The sequence below is a fragment of the Typopeltis vanoorti genome, chromosome 5 (assembly GCF_054136105.1).
Source record: "Typopeltis vanoorti isolate ZY-2024b chromosome 5, IOZ_Tvanoo_1.0, whole genome shotgun sequence".
Classification (NCBI taxonomy): Eukaryota; Metazoa; Arthropoda; class Arachnida; order Uropygi; family Thelyphonidae; genus Typopeltis; species Typopeltis vanoorti.
Genome location: NC_143553.1, coordinates 62,686,146 through 62,701,182, shown reverse-complemented (window position 1 = coordinate 62,701,182; position 15,037 = coordinate 62,686,146).

The following is a 15,037-nucleotide window of genomic DNA, read 5'->3' as shown; positions in this document are numbered from 1 at the left end:
TAAATTGCTTTCCCCTTCCGCTTATTTCTTTTGTTTTCCGTTTTCTGTCTTTAGAATGTGGAAGAGAAGCAATTCACCCAAACACTTTAGTCTTCGAGCGAGTAAACCATCCCCGAAGGATTTCAGCTAAGTCAGTTCATCGATTGCAATCCTGCTTTGCAAGAGAAATTATGAGAGGTCGAGCAGAGAGCGTTTTTATCAGATACAAAACGACGGATGAAAATTAAATTTATATTCAAATCCTTTTCGCAGAAACAAACACATAAAAGGCACTCGAAGGATTTATGAACGCACCGACGCCGAGACTTTTGTGGGATTGAGCCAATCGAATGAGTTCGAGTTTCAAACTGCTCTTTAAGTACACGATTACATTTGTGTGACGTATTTTCGAACATCTAAACCACACACTTCACATACTCGAATGGCAATCCAATGAACAACTCGTACGGGTCTTTATTTTATTATATTTTTTTAAGTGATGTTAATTTAGGAATGTCCACAGGTGGAGCTACAGTCGTGATCAGAAGAAAATGGCAGACAACAGAGAAGCGATTATTGATAAGCTCTGAAGTAATATAATACTTTCCCCATTAATATTTTTTCAAATAATAGTACAACTAACAGTAAATAATTAAAGATTTGATGGAATACTGATGCTTATGGCGTAAAATTAATGAAAAGTCTAAGACTAATTAAATGATATGATACAGAATCTTTCAAGATCATGCTATTTACATAATGCAGTTCCAAGATGTATCCCGATGAAGTGTATATGAGTTCTGTGTATTATATGAATTACTGTTTTTAACTTCAATAGACGTTTCATAATAACGATTACATTTATTGTTGCTGAATATGTTAAATATCAAACCAAATAAAATATATCTGGTATCTCATACTAACTGGTATCGAGTGTAAAGGGTAGAGTGTTTTTAGGAAGGATAGAGAGGATAGGAGAGGAAGGGGCATACTGCTAATGATATTGAATGACTTGAATCCAGTTAGAGTTCAGACCTATGATTGTAGTACTACTCAAACAATATTTCATGCGCGTTTCAAGCCATCTATTATGAGGTGGAATCTATCAAGATCAATTACATAGTAGGGTGTTGTTACAGCCCTGGGGGATCGGTTGTTATTGATGAAGAAATGCATCACCAAATAGACCGTAAAAATAGTAATCATAATGGAGACCTTAATTATTGAAATATTGATTGATTAGCAGTAGAATCTCGTGAGAATAATGAAAATGCATTTATTGAGCTGTTGCAGGACAACTTCCTCAAACAGCATGTGACAAAAGGAACTGGAGGTCAAAGAGTGATTGATTTGCTTACAATGTCAGAAAGCCTTTCAGTTAAAGATGTAACTATTCTGCCTACGGTTGGTGACAGTGATCATGCAGTACTCACTTGGGAACTGACTAAGTTTATGAATATTCCATTCAGAAAATGTTACATTCTGAACTACAAAGAAGGAAATTATGACCAACTGAGGAATATATTGAGTTGAGTAGGGAATTGGATCGGATGCTGGATGGGAGGAATATCGACGGTGCATGGGAGGCATTTAAACAATACTTAAATTATGCGATAACAGAATGTGTCCCGAGAGTTCGATGAATAAATAGGGCAGAAGTCAAATGGATGTCTAATCTTATTAAACGAGAGATTCGTAAGAAAATGACGATGTGGATGGAATACCGTGTACATAAGAAATGTCCGTTATGAAAATTATAAGCCGCAGGCCAGAAGAGTCAACTCTTGTACGAAAAGCTGAGTATGAAAAGACACTGGCTCCGCAAGCTAAAGACAACCCACAAGAATTCCATCGATATGCTGCAAGTAAAAGACAGAACGATCATGAAAGAATAACTCTTCTAAATGCAGATGGCGTGTAGGTAACAGATGCTGTTCAAGAGGTTGTTCAACTAATGAGTGCCTATTTTGTTAAAAGCTATCAATCTGGTGTAAACAAGATTGAGCACACTGCTACTTCTTTAGTGGATGAAGAAACCTAGGTTTATGAGGACGAGGTATTAGAGCTGTTGCACAAACTGAACAAGAATTCAGCAATAGGGATTGGTGGGATATCAGTACGTGTGCTAAAAGAGTGATCAACAGAACTGGCTATTCCTGTGACCTGGCTGTTTAATATAGGTCTCAGAACAGGGAACATTTCTTTTCGCAGGAATGTAAAAACATTGATAGTAATTCCATTGTACAAGGGTAGTGCAAAGACTGATGTATCCAATCAAATTTAGACTGATGTATCGACCATTTAGTATCTCAGAAGTGGTGGTGAAGATTTTGGAAAAATTGGTTAGGTCTCATTCTGAAGTGGGTTGGCAGTGAATCTCTGCTTTACAATGAGCAACATGAGTTTACTAAGGGAAGGTCATATTTTAGCAACTGGCTCACATTCTATAACAATGTCACCATTGAACTAGACAAGGGGACTTGATACACCATGATACTTTTTGATTTTCCTAAGGTGTTGACAGAATAAAGAATGATAAAGTGTTGCATAAATTGGAGAAAATGGGTTTGGGTACTAAAATATTAGCATGGATAAGAGGATTGCTGATTGAAAGATATCAAAAAGTGGTATATGGGGGATGTGATTCTGCAAGATTTAAGGTAACAAGTGGTGTACCACAAGGATCAGTGCTTGGTCCGCTGTTATTCAATCTCTACATTAATGATATTGGGAAGGATTTGACATGCAACATACAGATATTTCCTGATGATGCAAATATACGAGATAAAGCTAATCACGAATGCTGCTGGCATGCAACTCTTTCAAAATGATTTGAATTGACTGGAATTGTGGGCATAGGAAAATGGATATCAGTTTAATGTCAGTAAATGTAAAGTCATTCGCTTCAGTGTGATTAAATATCCAATGTCGTATTATATTGATGGGATTATGCTAGAAGAAACTAATGAGGCTAGGGAACTTGGAGTGTTAGTAGATAGGAAGTTGAAGTTCACTGGGCAATGTAACAAAGATTGCAATACAATTCAAAAGAAACTAACATTCACTAAAGATAAGGATGTCATTTTGCCTCTTTACAAAGGCCTTGATAAGACCTCACTTGAACTATTGTGGGAAGATCAGATCTCTTGGTTTCCGTTGTGATTCTGATATATTGGAGAGAGTGCAAATGAGCGTATTAAAATGATACCAGGACTGTGGAATACTGATTATGAAGACAGATTGAGAATTTGTAGACAGCAGACACTAGCAAACATGAGAAAGAGGGGGGTGATATGATTGAGACTTACTAACTTCTGAAAAGGTTATACAGGATTTCAATTGATGGAATTTTTCAATTTATGGAGGGTGGCGAAAGGACAAGAGGGCATCCTTGGAAGCTGAGAATAAATGCCGCCAAGAAGGGGTGAGGGTTATATTTTTCTCTTATACGGTGTTGCGTGATTGGAATGGATTGCCTTTGGATGTTGGGAGTGCAAACAGTTGAATGAATTCAAGAATAAATACGATAGATGGTGTATGTAATATGTGACCTTCCTCGATGAGCTTCTGCCTTTCTGGAAGTTACTCTTAATAATAACAATAATAGTAAATATTGAATATCCCTGTGTAATGGAAATCTATTATATGTATTTCTACAAAAGTATCACATATTAAATAGATCGTCTTCTATAATTTATATATGAACAATTATTTGATTCGATAAAATATAAAATTAAATTTAAAAAAGTCCGATTTGACTATATGAACAATTCAATTTGTTTAAGGTCATCATTAGTGTGTATGAAAACGAATATAATTTTATTAATTATTATTTGACACATAAATGACGTAAGTAAATTTTCTGCGTTATAAATTCAATTTATCATCATCATCTTCTTCATCAACATCAAATTCCTGCCATGTACACTCAAGGGGTGTACAGGATATGATAGTACTACATGAAAAATTTACATCATTACTAAATTCCTATCTACAATTTTACTCCAAATCAGCCTGTTACTTGTCAAGACTCCAACATTACCAGATCTTATATTTCTGTCTTCTAAGGCACTTTTTACTGTATCAATACACCTATATCTTGGTCTTCCTCTGGGTCGTTTTCCTGCCCACCTGGCAGAGAACACTTGTTTGCTAATCTTTCCTCGCCCATTCTGTTTAAGTGCCCATACCACCTGAGATTAGCTCCGCTAACGCATTCCTGGATGCTGACAATGTCAAGTTCTTTCCTAATATCCTCGTTTTTAATATGATATTGCCATTGATGCCATCTGTTCACGCCTCTAATCTTTCTCAGGACTCTCATATCTGTGGTCTCTAGTCTTTGGTCAAGTGTTTTACTTCTGACCCAGCTCTCAGATCCATAAGTTAAAACTGGTTTGAACACTGTCTTGTATACAGCTAATTTAGTGTTCCGAATAATTTCTCTCTTATTCCATATGTATTTATTCAACTGACTTCCTACCATACCAGCTTTGTTGATTCTGTTGTCTATTTCTATATTTAATTTACCATCTTTACTAAAAATCGTGCCTAAGTAGCTGAAATGTTTTACTTGTTCCACAAGTTCTCCATTCACAACGCAGTTGACATTTTCAACGATTCTGCCTATTTTCATTGTCTTTGTCTTTACCACTGTGTTATCACTGCTTGTTTCATTTAACAATTTTTCGAAGTAATTACTCCATACTTCAAGGATATCTATTTCTCCTGTTTTCATGTCACCTTTATCATCTCTAATTCCTTTTACAGCATTCTTTCCTCCATTTCTGAGCTTCTTCAACAACCTCCAGAATATCTTACCACCTTCTTGATATTTATTTTCTATGTTCTTGCCAAAGTTTTTTAGCTAGTTTTACGCAGTGTTTAGCTTTCTTAAATTTGTCTCTGTATTCTCTAAGAGCTCAAGCTCACTTATTTGCCAGGAACATTTGATAAGCTTTCTTCTTTTCCTTCACTGCCTGTTTTACCTCTTGTGTCCACCATGGAGTTCTGATTTTTCTATCCTTGTAGACAACCTCACCACATGCCTCTCTGGCTGAATTAATCAGTGTTTTTGATTGATTCAGCCAGAGAGGCATGTGGTGAGGTTGAATTAATAAATTCAATTTATTAATTGTTAAATTGAAAATATACATATGAGCAAAAATAAATCAAAATTTTAATTATACTAATAAATGGAATCGAATTTATATTGAAAATAATGTCTGAATTTGCATGTGAAAACCGATTTTTCACTTGATAATAATAAAACAAATTTGCCTATATGGTGACGCAAGAATGCTTTTCATCTTTCCCGTTATCTGTAGAAGGAAATGTATGAATGGAGTAATATAGTGCTATAAGCTCTGATCATGGCAGAAGAGTAACATCAATAGCCGAGCCTCAGTTAGAACTTCATTGGCTACAGCACTGCCATCCATTACCCTCTCCGGGTACCCATTTTAGTCGCCTCGTACGACATGCATGGTCTACAGTCTTATCCGGTATTACCCACTAAATGAAACATAAAACAACGCTTCCGTAATCTTCTATATAAATGATTAATTCAGTCTTTATTGGTATCTTAACGTTTATAAAAATTACTTATTTTTAATTGGTTTTAATTAAATTTTATTTAGTTTAGTATATAATTTTATAATTATTATTTTATTTTATTTAATGTTTTGAAATCCGTTGTTATAAATAATAAATATTAATAATAATAATATTTATTACTAACTCGATATAACCAGAAATGTGTGGAAATTAACATATATCAGATGCAAACAAAATGAAATTTCATCATAATACGTAAGAATATAAAGATTTTGAATTATAAACTACAAAAAGAGCGTTTAATTTATTATTTCTTTGAAAATAAATTTTTGAAATATTACAATATTTATGATTCCATCAATGGACTTCGTATTTTAATGACCTGCTAATGAAAATATTTTTTTCACAGTCTGTACTATTTCGTTATAATTGTCAGCAATGCTTTGAATAACATTTCTAAAGTATTTGTTCTTTTCCCAGTTGACTCCAACGAAACTCGGTTTTGATTCTTTTATAGCTGTCAATTTTGGGAAACTTTTGCTAATATTTAACACAGCACTAATACGTTCTTCTTCAAACAACGCAATAACATTTCTTTTTCATTTTTTCATTGGATTAATTGTCATCACAAAAGTGTTCTGTATGAGATAGAAAAAGGTGTGTTAATAAATTTTCAACAAAATAAGGAAAAACGTTGAGTTTAAACAATTAAGAAAAAATTATATTTTTTGCATCTTAAAATTATATAATTTTTTTAACAAATAAATATTTTTTTGTCTCTGCACCCTTCAATTCTCATTAAGCGTGTGTTACAGACATGTTATACTTACCTTTACTGGCAGAAACATTCATGAAAAAGTCTGCTCATCACACTTCTCAAAATATCGGGGAGATTCTCGTTTTATATAAACACCAAAAATTATTTTAATATTACTTATTAATATATTAATATCTAGCTCGATGCAACGATTTTTATTCGGTAAACCGATAGCTGTATGTGCCTTGTATTCCTGTTCTTTAATTTGCTTGTTTCGGCATTGTGATGATGTACTCTTTAAAATGACCTTTCATTAAAGGTCATTTTAAAGGTACCTTATAAATAGAACATTTTAATGAAGCCTATTAAATGATTCAACGGGTATTTTATAGGATTAAGAACTAAATAGTTCATAAAATTGTAGTCATTTTTTCGTTCAATTTATGACCCATATTCAGATATATTAAATCTTTTTAATTGAATTTGTTATTTTTAAGAATCTTTGAATCATACTAAAAAGAGAATGCTATCATTTTTATGTCGAAAACTAAGTTCATTATTAAACTATTTTATCATTGCCACGCGAACTTTTATCAGTTCTATTTTTCTGTTTATAAATTGCATCAATAACTTCTGAATGAATGAATGACACGATTAAAGCAGAAGATATTTTCCACTGAGCTTTCATGTCGATGTTTCTGCATCACTCTGACTCTAGCTGTCGTTAACGTTATAGCCATAGTTTTTCTTTTGTTCTTCGAATTTATTCCAAATTCTTGTTTTTGGAAGGCCACCATATTTTGTGAATCACTTGACGAACATTTTCAGGATATACGAATTAATTAGAAGTTAAACATTTTTGGATCATCAGAATGAACAACAATGAAACTGAATTATCTTTTATTTCCAATACTGATCCGCTCTTTAAGAATTCTTTAGTAGCTATGTGGTAGGCAAAAGGAAAAGATGAATAAAGACAATCTAGGGATTTAATATCCCTCGCGATGATTATCTTCATGTCTCTGCCCTTCAAGTCAAACTCTGCAAGAAAAAAAAAGAAAGAAAGATTACTCTTTTTCAAACGAATGGATCGCTGCACTCCAATCAAACATTGTGCCAACGCTTAAAAAACTAAACAGTAATCTCGTTTACGCAAAAACATTTTCAACAGATAAGGCAAAGTTGGGTAAAAAGAAAAAGAGAGAAGAAAATAAAGTGCCCTTAAATAACTCCATCTGGTTAGCTTTCTTCGTCCGTCATGCATACGCCTTGAAGCGCAAGACGGAAACAGATTTGCTGCCATCCCAGACATCAAACTACTTTAACACAAGTTGAATGGCCTCTCGTGTTTAAAGTACACTTCCCGTTAGATTCTTCTGAGGCATTAACACACCAAAAGTCCTATATCTTAAGCAAAGAAGCTCAAAGATATTTATATTCATTGCTTTTCAAGATTTAATGCGCCGTAAGTAGAAATATACTTGAGAAAAGGCATTAGGGATGTCAGATGTTTATCTTCGATCTGCTTCTAATTGCAATGAATACGATGAGACCAGCTTAGAACAAACGTGAAGAGAAAGTATTTAAGCATATTAATATTCTTATATTAATTCTTATATTCTTATATAAAAGAAAAGGCATTAGGGATGTCAGATGTTTATCTTCGATCTGCTTCTAATTGCAATGAATACGATGAGACCAGCTTAGAACAAACGTGAAGAGAAAGTATTTAAGCATATTAATATTCATCATCTTAAAAACTATACAACTAAAGTCTAAACAAAAAAGGGAAAAAATAAATGCAGTTTTGTTTAGAAGACGAAATAATTCCAGTCAGTTTCATTAAACAACGATGGGAATATTGGATGTGTGAAGTAACAATCATCGCCGAACTTTCCACCCTCCGCAGTTTCGGGAGTATAATTAGCAAATTCAACGAATTTTTTTTAATAAAAGCCATGCATAGTTTCTTCACGAGACGCAGATACTGTCATCGCTTTATTAATGCGAAGAAATTTCTCATGTAAATGAAATGTGGAATGAGTAAGAATTGCGCAGAGGGCGCTCTTCACGAGTGTTAAAATATTTAATTTCCGCAGACGTTGAATGGAGCTTTTGCAGTGTTGGAAGCGGCGTGCAGTTTCATTTTGGGATACGAAAAGGAATTTATTTTTATTAATTGCATCAACACCTTTAAGATTAACCAGATGAATGTATGCCGAAACAATTCATTTGCTATATACAAGGGAAGACTTCACATTATTCAAATATAAATCCTTTCGTATTATTATTTTTTTCTGTCTGAAGAGATAAACCTTCATTGGTGTGTTATGAGAATAAATAAAGCACGTTGGATTAGTGCTGTCAGCAGAAGCGCAATTTAGATTCTTTTCTTTTCTTTTAGTAACTGAAATGGCGGTTTTGTTCGGAGCATGTTATGGTTGCGCTGCGATGAGTTCATCGTTTGTTTTAGAATTCTCTATTTTCTCTCTCTCTCTCTCTCTCTCTCTCTCTATCTCTCTCTCTCTCTCTCTCTCTCTCTCTTTCTCGCTTATTTTACTTTTCTATTTATCTTTCATGGCCTTCGTACTCTTCGTGTCTTCTCCAATTTTCACGATTCATCGTTCTGTCATTCCTGGCTCTGTGGATGGAATGTTTTTTTTTTTTGCCAAAAGTAAGAGAATCTAAAGAGAAGAATCGATGCATGAAGTTGTGGCCACACTTCCGAGTTTGAAATGAATGCATTTTACACAAGAGAATCCCCTTTCTTCCTTTTCCTCCCACAAGAGGAAAAGTTTTTAAGTTACATCCATCAAAATAAAACTCTTGACAGCATTTAAATTTCCAGGGATGGTTCGGGTTGGTTCCGTGAATATTTGTCTTCAAATGGTACATAATAGGAATCCCTTGTAAACAGATAAAACTCCCTTTATACACATTGCGAACGATTTAGATGTAAATAATAACAATAATAATAATAATAATAATAATAATAATAATAATAATATTTTAGTAGAAAATTACGTGATAGTGAGGTTTATAATTTTTTTTTTAAACCATCTTATTCCGTCAAACTGAAGATATAACCATAATGACCTGAAGGCCACAGATTGGAGATGTTCTTTCTTTCACGTTCAATGACGTCTGTTATTTTTCTGGTTAATGTAAAGAGGAAGAGTTCGGTTGAGAAGACGTATCTGCTTTGAATATAGACAAGCGTGGAAGAGTTTTTCTTTTTATTTATTTATTAATATTTATTTTTTATTCGGAACATTTTAAAGGAAAATTATCAATTAAAAAAGTTTAAAATTAAAATTACTAATTACTGTATATATGATTATCTAAAACATAGAATATTAATTTTTGCTAATGAATTTTAATTCTTTAAGATGTTATATTTATATAATTTTAACAAAAATACGATTAAATCATAGACCTTAAAGAATTAAATATCTCACATCCATCATCGTCATCATCATTGCCCAAGGGTTCAATACCCCATTGGTGCCCGATGCCTGTTTCATCATTTTGCCACTTCTTTCTGTTCTACGGTTTGCATGATCCATAGATTGAATCTCTGTCAGCAACTTTTTCCGTGTTCCATTGGTCATTGATGTTGATTGGGAATGCTTGTAACTACTACAACCATACTATTTTCCAAGTCATGAATTCGTACGTAGGCTACAGATTCATTCTACAAACTCAAACTCAAAGTATTGCGCACTGTTCTTCTTTGATGCATGTAGTCAGGAAACATATTCACGCATCTAAATCAACAAGCGATCGGTCAGTTTCATTTTCAAATAACTGCTAAATAACAATGAGGTTTCATGTTTTAAGCTATTTCTGCATTCAGCAGTGGAATACTGAGCTGATTCCCAGGGCTGATGTTCAGAAGCAACTGTCTTCTGTGTTCCCTCTCCTTGCCTATGCCGTTGACCACCATTTTTTGATTGAGCGTCGAAGGCTCCTGACGATGCGCAACTTTAGCAATGAAATCGAAATTATGATGAAATGTGTTTGTGTTCTTCATCAATTTGAAACACGTTGATTTTCATCAATCGCTGTATGGCATTTCACATAACACGGGCTGATAACAATCAATAGTGCAACGACTAAAAGAAGAAAACAATAATTCTACCTTAATCTGCGATGACGAGGGGATCCTCACTGAAACCGATTTATTAAGCAATGTTTTAGAGGTGATTCATTGGTGAAGGATAATTTTTTCTTACAAGATTTGTAGCTTTCAAAGAGTATCGAACTAAGCTCTTTAGGATATATTAATTTACTGTTTGCTGTGTTCATAATTCTGCTGTGGACAAGATTTCAGATAATTCAGATATTATAACATTATCCGAAAACATTGGATTTTGCACAGCTTCAGCTGGAAACCATACGAAAAAAAAAAAGAAAAGTGGCAAATAGTTTTGTAATTTATGCTCAATCGTAAAATCAATTCGAAATATGGAAAACCTCTCGATTCACGATATATTCGGTAAAACTTTCTAAGTCAATCTGACTCGTCAATCTTGTCAATCTGGCCTAAGTCGATCTAAGTCAAGTGCACATTATTAATCTTTCCTTCCAAAAACATGTTGCAGCCACAATATTTCTTACTTTTTTTCTGAACACTCCTCTATTGGCTTAGTGATTTTGCAACACATAACGTGACTCAAAAAAAAAAAAAAAAAAAAAAATCTTCGCTTCATATCTTCTGCCATGACACTTGTTTAATCATTGATCTATAACTTAGTGAATAATTCTAAGATTGAGGCAATTTTACTCTTGAAAAAATGCCGTGTTAAAATCTCATTAACGGGCATGATGTGACCTGGTTGAAATTTATTTAGAAGTTTAGGTGTGTTTTTTTTATCTTAAGTGGCATTACGTAAAGTCGATCTGAATGTGGTGTTTTACAGTTAGTTTTAAATTTATTTAAAAAAAAGAAAACATTATGTGAATTTATAAAAATCAAGTGGATATTAGATCCGCTTTACTAAACTATGAAAGTTTAGTAAAGGTAAGTTGACCAGAGGGCTCACTGGAATACGCTCGCCGGCATTTACGAGTTGCCCTAGCACGGACCACCTTAAAAACCTTCACTGAAAACTAAAAACCTTGATTTTTATAAATTTTGCATCGCCGATGTAAAGCCTTTTGGTTCTTTATTTTAGTAAATGCACTGTGTGAATGTTTCCTTAGGGCAGCGTTTTTCAAACTTTTCTGACCCACAATTAAAAAATACATTTTAAATATCGACCCAGCACACTCGGAATAAAATATGTTCGTGTTGGCTGCATTGAAAAATATTGTGGTGGCGGCACTGGATGTTCTTGTTTTTTTCTGTTTAAACTCTGAAATTCTCGTGCAATCGCATTAGGGATTGCATCGAGTGAAAATTCGTGTTAAAAATCGGAAAAACGGAAGACTTGTCCGACTTTGAAAGAGTACAAATCGTTGGTTAGCGTGTAGCTGGAGCATCAATGACAAAAAGTATCACATTCTTAGGAGCATTGAGATCGGTAGTTTCTAAGGATATGTCGGCATACACAAATCATGGCAAGACAACATCATAGAAGAGAAACAGTGAGCGAAAATCAAAAATGACAGAAAGAGATCGTCGGACATAGAGAAAGGATCGATCGGACTATGATCAGTCAACGACTGCGTCGCGATCGTCACACCTGGACATTAGAAAACTCGAAATGTGATATGTAAAAATAAGACGATCTTCATCCTGTTTCCTACATCAGAACGAGTTTACTTTTGGAGAACGCCTACAGTGCAGAATGCTTGGTTCCAAGTAAAGCATGGCGACGGTTCTGCGATGGTCTGGAGGAAATATTGTGTTATTCTGTTTGTCCTATTATTACTCTTCATGGCAAAATTCCTGCAAGTGATTATTTGGATATTTTGAGTAATCAAATGCATCCTATGATTCAAACATTATTTCCAAACAACAATGCAGTTTTCCAAGAAAACAATACTCCCATTTACACAGTTTTGACTTCAGTCGTAGTTTGAGAAGCATGAAGGTGAACTCCAACTTCTTCTCTGCCCAGCACAGTCACCAGATTTGAACATTATTAAAACAATCTGGTCAGTTTTAGAGTCTTGAAAAATAAACAATTTCCACCAACGTCTTTAAAACAACTTGAAGATTCTTCGTGAAGAATGGTACAAAAAGTCCATTCCAAGAAGAATTCGGGCTATTACAAAGACGAAAAGTGCTTCAGCAACACATTAATAAAGATAATATTAAAATTAAGGAAATGAATATTTACGTGTTGGTGCAAACCAACCATTAAAATTACGTGCTAATGATCTCGTGCATTAAGAGGCTTTACGGTCTTCAAGAAAAATAAAAGTAATGCAAATAAGACGGATAAGAAAGAGATCAGTCTTTCTAATTGAAGTATCTTAAATAAACGTAATTCTATCTTTCTAAATGCATAAAACCATTTTACTTTCTCCGTGGCAGTCTTGGTCTTTCACTTACAAGATCGTGTCAAATTCTTAAACAGTCGTTCTTTCCTCTTTGTTAGTCAAGTAAGCATTACTAGTTGTATTTGTGACACGTGATCTATCACTCGGGGAGTTCTCTATCAACAACCACTCCCGCAATATCGCACTAATGACCGCGCAGTTTTAATATCGACAAACTAACCGAGTGGATACATTAAGAGCACGAGATCTGTTTCCGGATCATTACGCTCATATTCACACGATGATGCTTAAACGGGGTTATGTAATTTGTAGACATTCTCCTGTGTCACGCTGTTAAACGAAACAACCGCTCACCTTACAAAATATAAAATTCGCAATGCAAGTCCAGTGATAAAAATGTTCTTTCGAATAAGAAAGAATAATTATCTTAACTGCATTGAGTTATTATTATTAATATTTTTCAATTTACTTGCCAAATGTTCCATTTAAAAATCATGTAGTCAAATTTAAAATTAAATATGCTTAATTTTAAAATTTCCTTATAATATATATATATATATATATATATATTATAAGGAAATTTTATATATATATATATATATAAAATATATATATATATAAAATATATATATATATATATAAAATATATATATATATATATAAAATATATATATATATATAAAATATATATATATATATATATATATATATATATATATACTACTCAGACGGGTTTCGACCTTTATTAAGGTCTCTCAGTAGGAGCCAGACTCGGGAGAGATACCAAGGTTGAAATAATGCAGAAGTCATGTATATATATATATATACATTTATATTGTATATATATATATATCATATACAAGTAGAAAAAAGGTGCGTGACCTTCTCAATAAAAATCTCTGGATGAGAGAAAGATGTAGAAAGTTTTTTACCTTGGGTACGTTGAAGATACCAAGAAATTGGGGAAAGAATTAAAACCAAGTATAAAATTTCTTGGTATCGTCATAACGTAATAACGTTGGTATCGTCAACGTAAAGTACACCTAAGGTAAAAAACTTTATACATACATATATATATACATATATGTATATATATATATATGTATATATATATATGTATATATATATATATAGAAAGTATTTTACCTTGAGTATAATAAATGTTAAAGATACCAAGCTATTTTAAACCTGGTTTTACTCCATTTCCCAAGTAAGCAAACAGACAAATAAGTCAAGTTTGCGCCTGCAAGTATTGCAAATCTAGGTGACCCCACACGTGGTGCAAGTCAAGGCAACTCGTGGTAAATTTGGATAAGCTCTGATCACTATTCTTAATAATTACCCTTAATTCAAAGCACATCTCCTGGAGGAGACGTATGATGCTATGTATTAAAGGCAAGGGGCCACTACAACTTGTTCTGGTAAAATACTTATAAGCTCTGTATTACCTAAAATCTTGGTATTTCTAGCCTGGCTCCCACTGATGAGACCTGAATAAAGGTCGAAATCGGTCTGGGTAGTGGCCCCTTGCCTTTAATACATAGCATCATACATCCTCCAGGAGATGTGCTTTACATTAAGGGTAAATATAAAGAATAGTGATCAGAGCTTATCCACCTTTACCACGAGTTGCCTTGACTTGCACTACGTGTGGAGTCACCTAGACTTGCAATACTTGCAGGCGCACACTTGACTGCACAATTACTAACTGCTGACTGCAACTTAAATATCGACTACGCACTGCTCTGTATAATGTTCCACTCATCCATATAATTGTTATTTGTAGTGTTTTGAAAAGCTTTTCTCTGGGAACCTTGTCGTATGCTTTTTCCAGATCTACTTTGACTATCATACTTTTACAAATAGGATGATTCTCTCAGACATAATCCACTATTCCATTTAATCGGAGGAAAAGAAACGGCGGAAAAGATGATTTCCCCCCCAATTTCACGGACATTGAACGCTCTATCAGTGACGGGGTTATTTTAACCAATGTAGTGAGCTCTGTTGGTATCTAGCTGGTGTGCTTTAGCTAATTGGTGTGTTACTCCCTGGAAAACTCCAGAAAGTAATACATCAATTAACCAAAGGCCTTGAATTTTTGAATTAATATTTTTGGTTTATTGGCAGACGTTTACCACTATCACGAACTTTCAATCAAAAATGCAACTTTGTGGGTTTTAATGTTTTTTTCTATGGCATTTTCACTCAAATATCGGTGAAGACTTTTGAGTGAAATTCCATTACAATTCGTTAGTGTCAAGGAATAAGCCACCGAGCAGGGAGGGAGGGAGG